Source organism: Oncorhynchus gorbuscha, unplaced genomic scaffold, assembly GCF_021184085.1.
Source record: "Oncorhynchus gorbuscha isolate QuinsamMale2020 ecotype Even-year unplaced genomic scaffold, OgorEven_v1.0 Un_scaffold_797, whole genome shotgun sequence".
Classification (NCBI taxonomy): Eukaryota; Metazoa; Chordata; class Actinopteri; order Salmoniformes; family Salmonidae; genus Oncorhynchus; species Oncorhynchus gorbuscha.
The window spans coordinates 205,079-212,374 of NW_025745814.1; positions in this window are offsets into that span (position 1 = coordinate 205,079).

Here is a 7,296-nt window from a genome sequence, read left to right on the forward strand (position 1 = left end):
GTGGTATGGTATGGTATGGTGTGTGTGGTATGGTATGGTGTGTGTGTGTATGGTGTGTGTGTATGGTGTGGTGTGTGGTATGGTGTGTGGTATGGTATGGTGTGTGGTATGTGTGTGTATGGTGTGTGGTATGGTGTGTGGTATGGTGTGTGTGGTATGGTGTGTGTGTGTGGTATGGTGTGTGGTATGGTGTGTGGTATGGTGTGTGTGTGGTATGGTGTGTGTGTGTGTATGGTGTGTGTGTGTGGTATGGTGTGTGTGGTATGGTGTGTGTGTGTGGTATGGTGTGTGGTATGTGTGTGGTATGGTGTGGTATGGTGTGTGGTATGGTGTGTGGTATGGTGTGGTGTGTGGTATGGTGTGTGTGTGGTATGGTGTGTGTGTGTGTTATGGTATGGTGTGTGGTATGGTGTGTGTGTGGTATGGTGTGGTGTGTGGTATGGTGTGTGTGTATGGTGTGTGTGTGTGGTATGGTATGGTGTGTGGTATGGTGTGTGTGTGGTATGGTATGGTGTGTGGTATGGTGTGTGTGTGGTATGGTGTGTGTGTGTGGTATGGTATGGTGTGTGGTATGGTGTGTGTGTGGTATGGTGTGTGTGTGTGGTATGGTGTGTGTGTGTGGTATGGTGTGTGTGTGTGGTATGGTGTGTGGTATGGTGTGTGTGTGTGTGGTATGGTGTGTGTGTGTGGTATGGTGTGTGTGTGTGTGTTATGGTGTGTGTGGTATGGTGTGTGGTGTGGTATGGTGTGTGTGTGTGGTATGGTGTGTGTGTGGTATGGTGTGTGTGGTATGGTGTGTGTGTGTGGTATGGTATGGTGTGTGGTATGGTATGGTGTGTGGTATGGTGTGTGTGTGGTATGGTGTGTGTGTGGTATGGTGTGTGTGTGTATGGTATGGTGTGTGGTATGGTGTGTGTGTGGTATGGTGTGTGTGTGTGGTATGGTGTGTGTGTGTGTATGGTATGGTGTGTGGTATGGTGTGTGTGTGTGGTATGGTGTGTGTGTGTGGTATGGTGTGTGGTGTGGTATGGTGTGTGTGTATGGTGTGTGTGTGGTATGGTGTGTGGTATGTGTGGTATGGTGTGTGTGTGTGGTATGGTGTGTGGTATGGTGTGTGGTATGGTGTGTGTGTGGTATGGTATGGTGTGTGGTATGGTGTGTGTGTGTGGTATGGTGTGTGGTGGTATGGTATGGTGTGTGGTATGGTGTGTGGTGGTGTGTGGTATGGTGTGTGGTATGGTGTGTGTGTGGTATGGTGTGTGTATGGTGTGTGTGTGGTATGGTGTGTGGTATGGTGTGTGGTATGGTGTGTGGTATGGTGTGTGTGTGGTATGGTATGGTGTGTGGTATGGTGTGTGTGTGGTATGGTGTGTGGTATGGTGTGTGGTATGGTGTGTGGTGTGTGTGTGGTATGGTGTGTGTGGTATGGTATGGTGGTATGGTGTGTGGTATGGTGTGTGTGTGGTATGGTGTGTGGTATGGTGTGGTATGGTGTGTGTGTGGTATGGTGTGGTATGTGTGTGTGGTGGTGTGTGGTATGGTATGTGTGTGTGGTATGGTGTGTGGTATGGTGTGTGGTATGGTGTGTGGTATGGTATGGTGTGTGGTATGGTGTGTGGTATGGTGTGTGTGGTATGGTGTGTGGTATGGTGTGTGTGTGTATGGTGTGGGTATGGTATGTGTGTGGTATGGTGTGTGGTATGGTGTGTGGTATGGTGGTGTGGTATGGTGTGTGTGGTATGGTGTGTGGTATGGTGTGTGTGTGGTATGGTGTGGTATGGTGTGTGGTATGGTATGGTGTGGTATGGTGTGTGTGTGTGGTATGGTGTGTGTGTGTGGGTATGGTGTGTGGTATGGTGTGTGTATGGTGTGTGTATGGTGTGTGGTATGGTATGGTGTGTGTGTGGGTATGTGTGTGTGTGGTATGGTGTGTGGTATGGTGTGGTATGGTGTGTGGTATGGTGTGTGTGTGTGGTATGGTGTGTGGTATGGTATGGTGTGGTGTGGTATGGTGTGTGGTATGGTGTGTGGTATGGTGTGTGTGTGTGGTATGGTGTGTGTATGGTGTGTGGTATGGTGTGTGGTATGGTATGGTGTGTGGTATGGTGTGTGTGTGTGGTATGGTGTGTGGTATGGTATGGTGTGTGGTATGGTATGGTGTGTGGTATGGTGTGTGGTATGGTGTGTGTGGTATGGTGTGTGGTATGGTGTGTGTGTGGTATGGTGTGTGGTATGGTGTGTGTGTGGTATGGTGTGTGGTATGGTGTGTGGTATGGTGTGTGGTGGTATGGTGTGTGGTATGGTGTGTGGTGTGGTATGGTGTGTGGTATGGTGTGTGGTATGGTGTGTGGTATGGTATGGTGTGTGGTATGGTGTGTGGTATGGTGTGTGGTATGGTGTGTGTGTATGGTGTGGTGTGTGGTATGGTGTGTGGTATGGTGTGTGGTATGGTGTGTGTGTGGTATGGTGTGTGGTATGGTATGGTGTGTGGTATGGTGTGTGGTATGGTGTGTGTGGTATGGTGTGTGGTATGGTGTGTGTGTATGGTGTGTGGTATGGTGTGTGGTATGGTATGGTGTGTGGTATGGTGTGTGGTATGGTGTGTGTGTCCGAGAGAGATCTGCATAGATGGCTAGAACAAACCAAGCAGCCTTGACATGTTCCGGTAAACTAGAGTTGTAGATCTGTTATTTTCAGAATACTTGTTGAATACCTCAGTATATTAGTCACGACTAAAAAAGGGCTTGCTGGTTTACTTTGAATTGTTGCTGTTGTTCGGATGAGGAGATAACATTCCTAGGATGAACTCAGCCGTCGAACCGCAGTACCAACATCTACCACCGGGTGGCAGAAGTAGAGAAGGAAACGAGACAACCTTTCAAAAGGTTCACAGCATTATGTCGGAGGTCCAATCAAAAGGGCTAACTGTCACTGGATCAAAACCTGAGCCTGATACATTTATCTGATTTATTATTATTCAAAATAAAATAAAAATTACATTTAAAATCATTTTTAAAACACATTTACTATGTTTAAATGTTCTGATTTAGGTGTAAGTCGCTCTGGATAAGAGCGTCTGCTAAATGACTTAAATGTAAATGTGAAGATACAGGGCCAGTGTTTCCCCACACTTAGTCCTCAGGAACCCAAGGGGTGCACGTTTCTGTCCTCAGGGCCCCAAGGGGGGCACGTTTCTGTCCTCTGGGCCCCAAGGGGGGCACGTTTCTGTCCTCTGGGCCCCAAGGGGGGCACGTTTCTGTCCTCTGGGCCCCAAGGGGGGCACGTTTCTGTCCTCTGGGCCCCAAGGGGGGCACGTTTCTGTCCTCTGGGCCCCAAGGGGGGCACGTTTCTGTCCTCTGGGCCCCAAGGGGGGCACGTTTCTGTCCTCTGGGCCCCAAGGGGGGCACGTTTCTGTCCTCTGGGCCCCAAGGGGGGCACGTTTCTGTCCTCAGTGTCCCAAGGGGGGCACGATTCTGTCCTCAGTGTCCCAAGGGGTGCACGATTCTGTCCTCAGTGTCCCAAGGGGTGCATGTGTCGGGCCTCAGGAACCCAAGTGGCTAACGGCTACAGTACGTCCACATGGCTAAGTAAGTCCACATGCTAACGGTAAGTCCACATGGCTAACGGCTACAGTAAGTCCACATGGCTAACGGCTACAGTAAGTCCACATGGCTAACGGCTACAGTACGTCCACATGGCTAACGGCTACAGTACGTCCACATGGCTAACGGCTACAGTATGTCCACATGGCTAACGGCTTCAGTACGTCCACATGGCTAACGGCTACAGTATGTCCACATGGCTAACGGCTAAACGTGCACCTCTTGGGTTCCTGAGGACCAAGTAAGGGGAAACCCTGAAGTAGGCGAAAAGGACCATTTTGTTGTTGAGAAACGACCAAAACAAGCCGAAATACCAGTTCAAAGACCTCGCAGTAACGTAGCTGCATACAAAACTGGATGAAGCTGAACGCCACAAAAATATGTGAGGAGGTGGAACGTGATAAACAAAAGTTAGCCTAGCTAGCTGGCTTCTTCTGGAACTAATATAGAACTATTATGGCCTTATATAGAGCTGAGGCAGAGCTCTGCGGCTGGCCTAAAGCTGAGTGCTCTCTCTCTCCCCTAAAGAGACAGAAACAGTCCCAAGGGACCCAGACAACCAGCCTTCAGCTCAGCAAACACTGTATTCTGCTCCCAGTACAGCAGCTCTCCTGGAACAACAGAAAGACAAGCCTCCTGGTACTATTAGACTGATAGAATACTGTAGTCTACTATTAGACTGATAGAATAGTGTAGTCTACTATTAGACTGATAGAATACTATTAGACTGATAGAATACTGTAGTCTACTATTAGACTGATAGAAAACTGTAGTCTACTATTAGACTGATAGAATAGTGTAGTCTACTATTAGACTGATAGAATACTGTAGTCTACTTTTAGACTGATAGAATAGTGTAGTCTACTATTAGACTGAGAGAATCCTGTAGTCTACTATTAGACTGATAGAATCCTGTAGTCTACTATTAGACTGATAGAATCCTGTAGTCTACTATTAGACTGATAGAATACTGTGGTCTACTATTAGACTGATAGAATCCTGTAGCCTACTATTCTACTATTAGAATGATAGAATAGCAGGCTACAGTATTCTATTATTAGACTCCTGTAGAAAATCTAATCATATTTTTGCAAAGTATCCCATCCTATAGGACAGTATCAATCAAAATTATCTTCAAAATGATTCAAATATTTTCAATTTGGTACATTTAATTTTGTAGCCTACACTTCCATTGATTTTGATGTTTCTTAAGCTTGTCACCAACTATTTAACATGGCTAACGGCTACAGTACGTCCACGCGGCTAACGGCTACAGTACGTCCACGCGGCTAACGGCTACAGTACGTCCACGCGGCTAACGGCTACAGTACGGCCACGCGGCTAACGGCTACAGTACGGCCACGCGGCTAACGGCTACAGTACGTCCACGCGGCTAACGGCTACAGTACGTCCACGCGGCTAACGGCTACAGTACGTCCACGCGGCTAACGGCTACAGTACGGCCACGCGGCTAACGGCTACAGTACGTCCACGCGGCTAACGGCTACAGTACGGCCACGCGGCTAACGGCTACAGTACGTCCACGCGGCTAACGGCTACAGTACGGCCACAGTACGTCCACGCGGCTAACGGCTACAGTACGTCCACGCGGCTAACGGCTACAGTACGGCCACGCGGCTAACGGCTACAGTACGGCCACGCGGCTAACGGCTACAGTACGGCCACGCGGCTAACGGCTACAGTACGGCCACGCGGCTAACGGCTACAGTACGGCCACGCGGCTAACGGCTACAGTACGGCCACGCGGCTAACGGCTACAGTACGTCCACGCGGCTAACGGCTACAGTACGGCCACGCGGCTAACGGCTACAGTACGGCCACGCGGCTAACGGCTACAGTACGGCCACGCGGCTAACGGCTACAGTACGGCCACGCGGCTAACGGCTACAGTACGGCCACGCGGCTAACGGCTACAGTACGTCCACGCGGCTAACGGCTACAGTACGGCCACGCGCTAACGGCTACAGTACGGCCACGCGGCTAACGGCTACAGTACGGCCACGCGGCTAACGGCTACAGTACGTCCACGCGGCTAACGGCTACAGTACGTCCACGCGGCTAACGGCTACAGTACGTCCACGCGGCTAACGGCTACAGTACGTCCACGTGGCTAACGGCTACAGTACGTCCACATGGCTACAGTATGTCCACATGGCTAACGGCTATGTCGACATGGCTAATGACTACAACATGGCTAATAACTACAATATGTTACCATGGCTAATAACTACAGTATGTTGATGCAGTAGTAGAATGGCAGCATTGGGACTGAACACAGCAGGCAGGCAAGCAGTGGTTATTGTGCCAAGTAGCCTTTGTTTTGGACACAATGAACAATAACTGCTGAAGGAGAGGGCCATCCTATCCAAACCCTCTTAATTAAGGAGGCCTGGGATATTCAAGCTAACAGTCCAAACCCTCTTTAGAAGGCCTGGGCTACATTTTACATTACATTTAAGTCATTTAGCAGACGCTCTTATCCAGAGCGACTTACAAATTGGTGCATTCACCTTATGGCATCCAGTGGAACAGTCACTTTACAATAGTGCATCTAAATCTTAAAGGGGGGTTAAGAAGGATTACTTATCCTATCATAGGTATTCCTTAAAGAGGTGGGGTTTCAGGTGTCTCCGGAAGGTGGTGATTGACTCCGCTGTCCTGGCGTCGTGAGGGAGTTTGTTCCACCATTGGGGGCCAGAGCAGCGAACAGTTTTGACTGGGCTGAGCGGGAACTGTACTTCCTCAGTGGTAGGGAGGCGAGCAGGCCAGAGGTGGATGAACGCAGTGCCCTTGTTTGGGTGTAGGGCCTGATCAGAGCCTGTAGGTACTGAGGTGCCGTTCCCCTCACAGCTCCGTAGGCAAGCACCATCCAAACCCTCTTAATTGAGGAGGCCTGGGCTATCCAAGCTAACAGTCCAAACCCTCTTTAGAAGGCCTGGGCTATCCAAGCTAACAGTCCAAACCCTCTTAATTAAGAAGGCCTGGGCTATCCAAGCTAACAGTCCAAACCCTCTTTAGAAGGCCTGGGCTATCCAAGCTAACAGTCCAAACCCTCTTAATTAAGAAGGCCTGGGCTATCCAAGCTAACAGTCCAAACCCTCTTAATTAAGAAGGCCTGGGCTATCCAAGCTAACAGTCCAAACCCTCTTAATTAAGAAGGCCTGGGCTATCCAAGCTAACAGTCCAAACCCTCTTTAGAAGGCCTGGGCTATCCAAGCTAACAGTCCAAACCCTCTTAATTAAGAAGGCCTGGGCTATCCAAGCTAACAGTCCAAACCCTCTTAATTAAGAAGGCCTGGGCTATCCAAGCTAACAGTCCAAACCCTCTTAATTAAGAAGGCCTGGGCTATCCAAGCTAACAGTCCAAACCCTCTTTAGAAGGCCTGGGCTATCCAAGCTAACAGTCCAAACCCTCTTAATTAAGAAGGCCTGGGCTATCCAAGCTAACAATCCAAACCCTCTTAATTAAGAAGGCCTGGGCTATCCAAGCTAACAATCCAAACCCTCTTAATTAAGAAGGCCTGGGCTATCCAAGCTAACAATCCAAACCCTCTTAATTAAGAAGGCCCGGGCTATCCAAGCTAACACTCCAAACCCTCTTAATTAAGAAGGCCTGGGCTATCCAAGCTAACAATCCAAACCCTCTTAATTAAGAAGGCCTGGGCTATCCAAG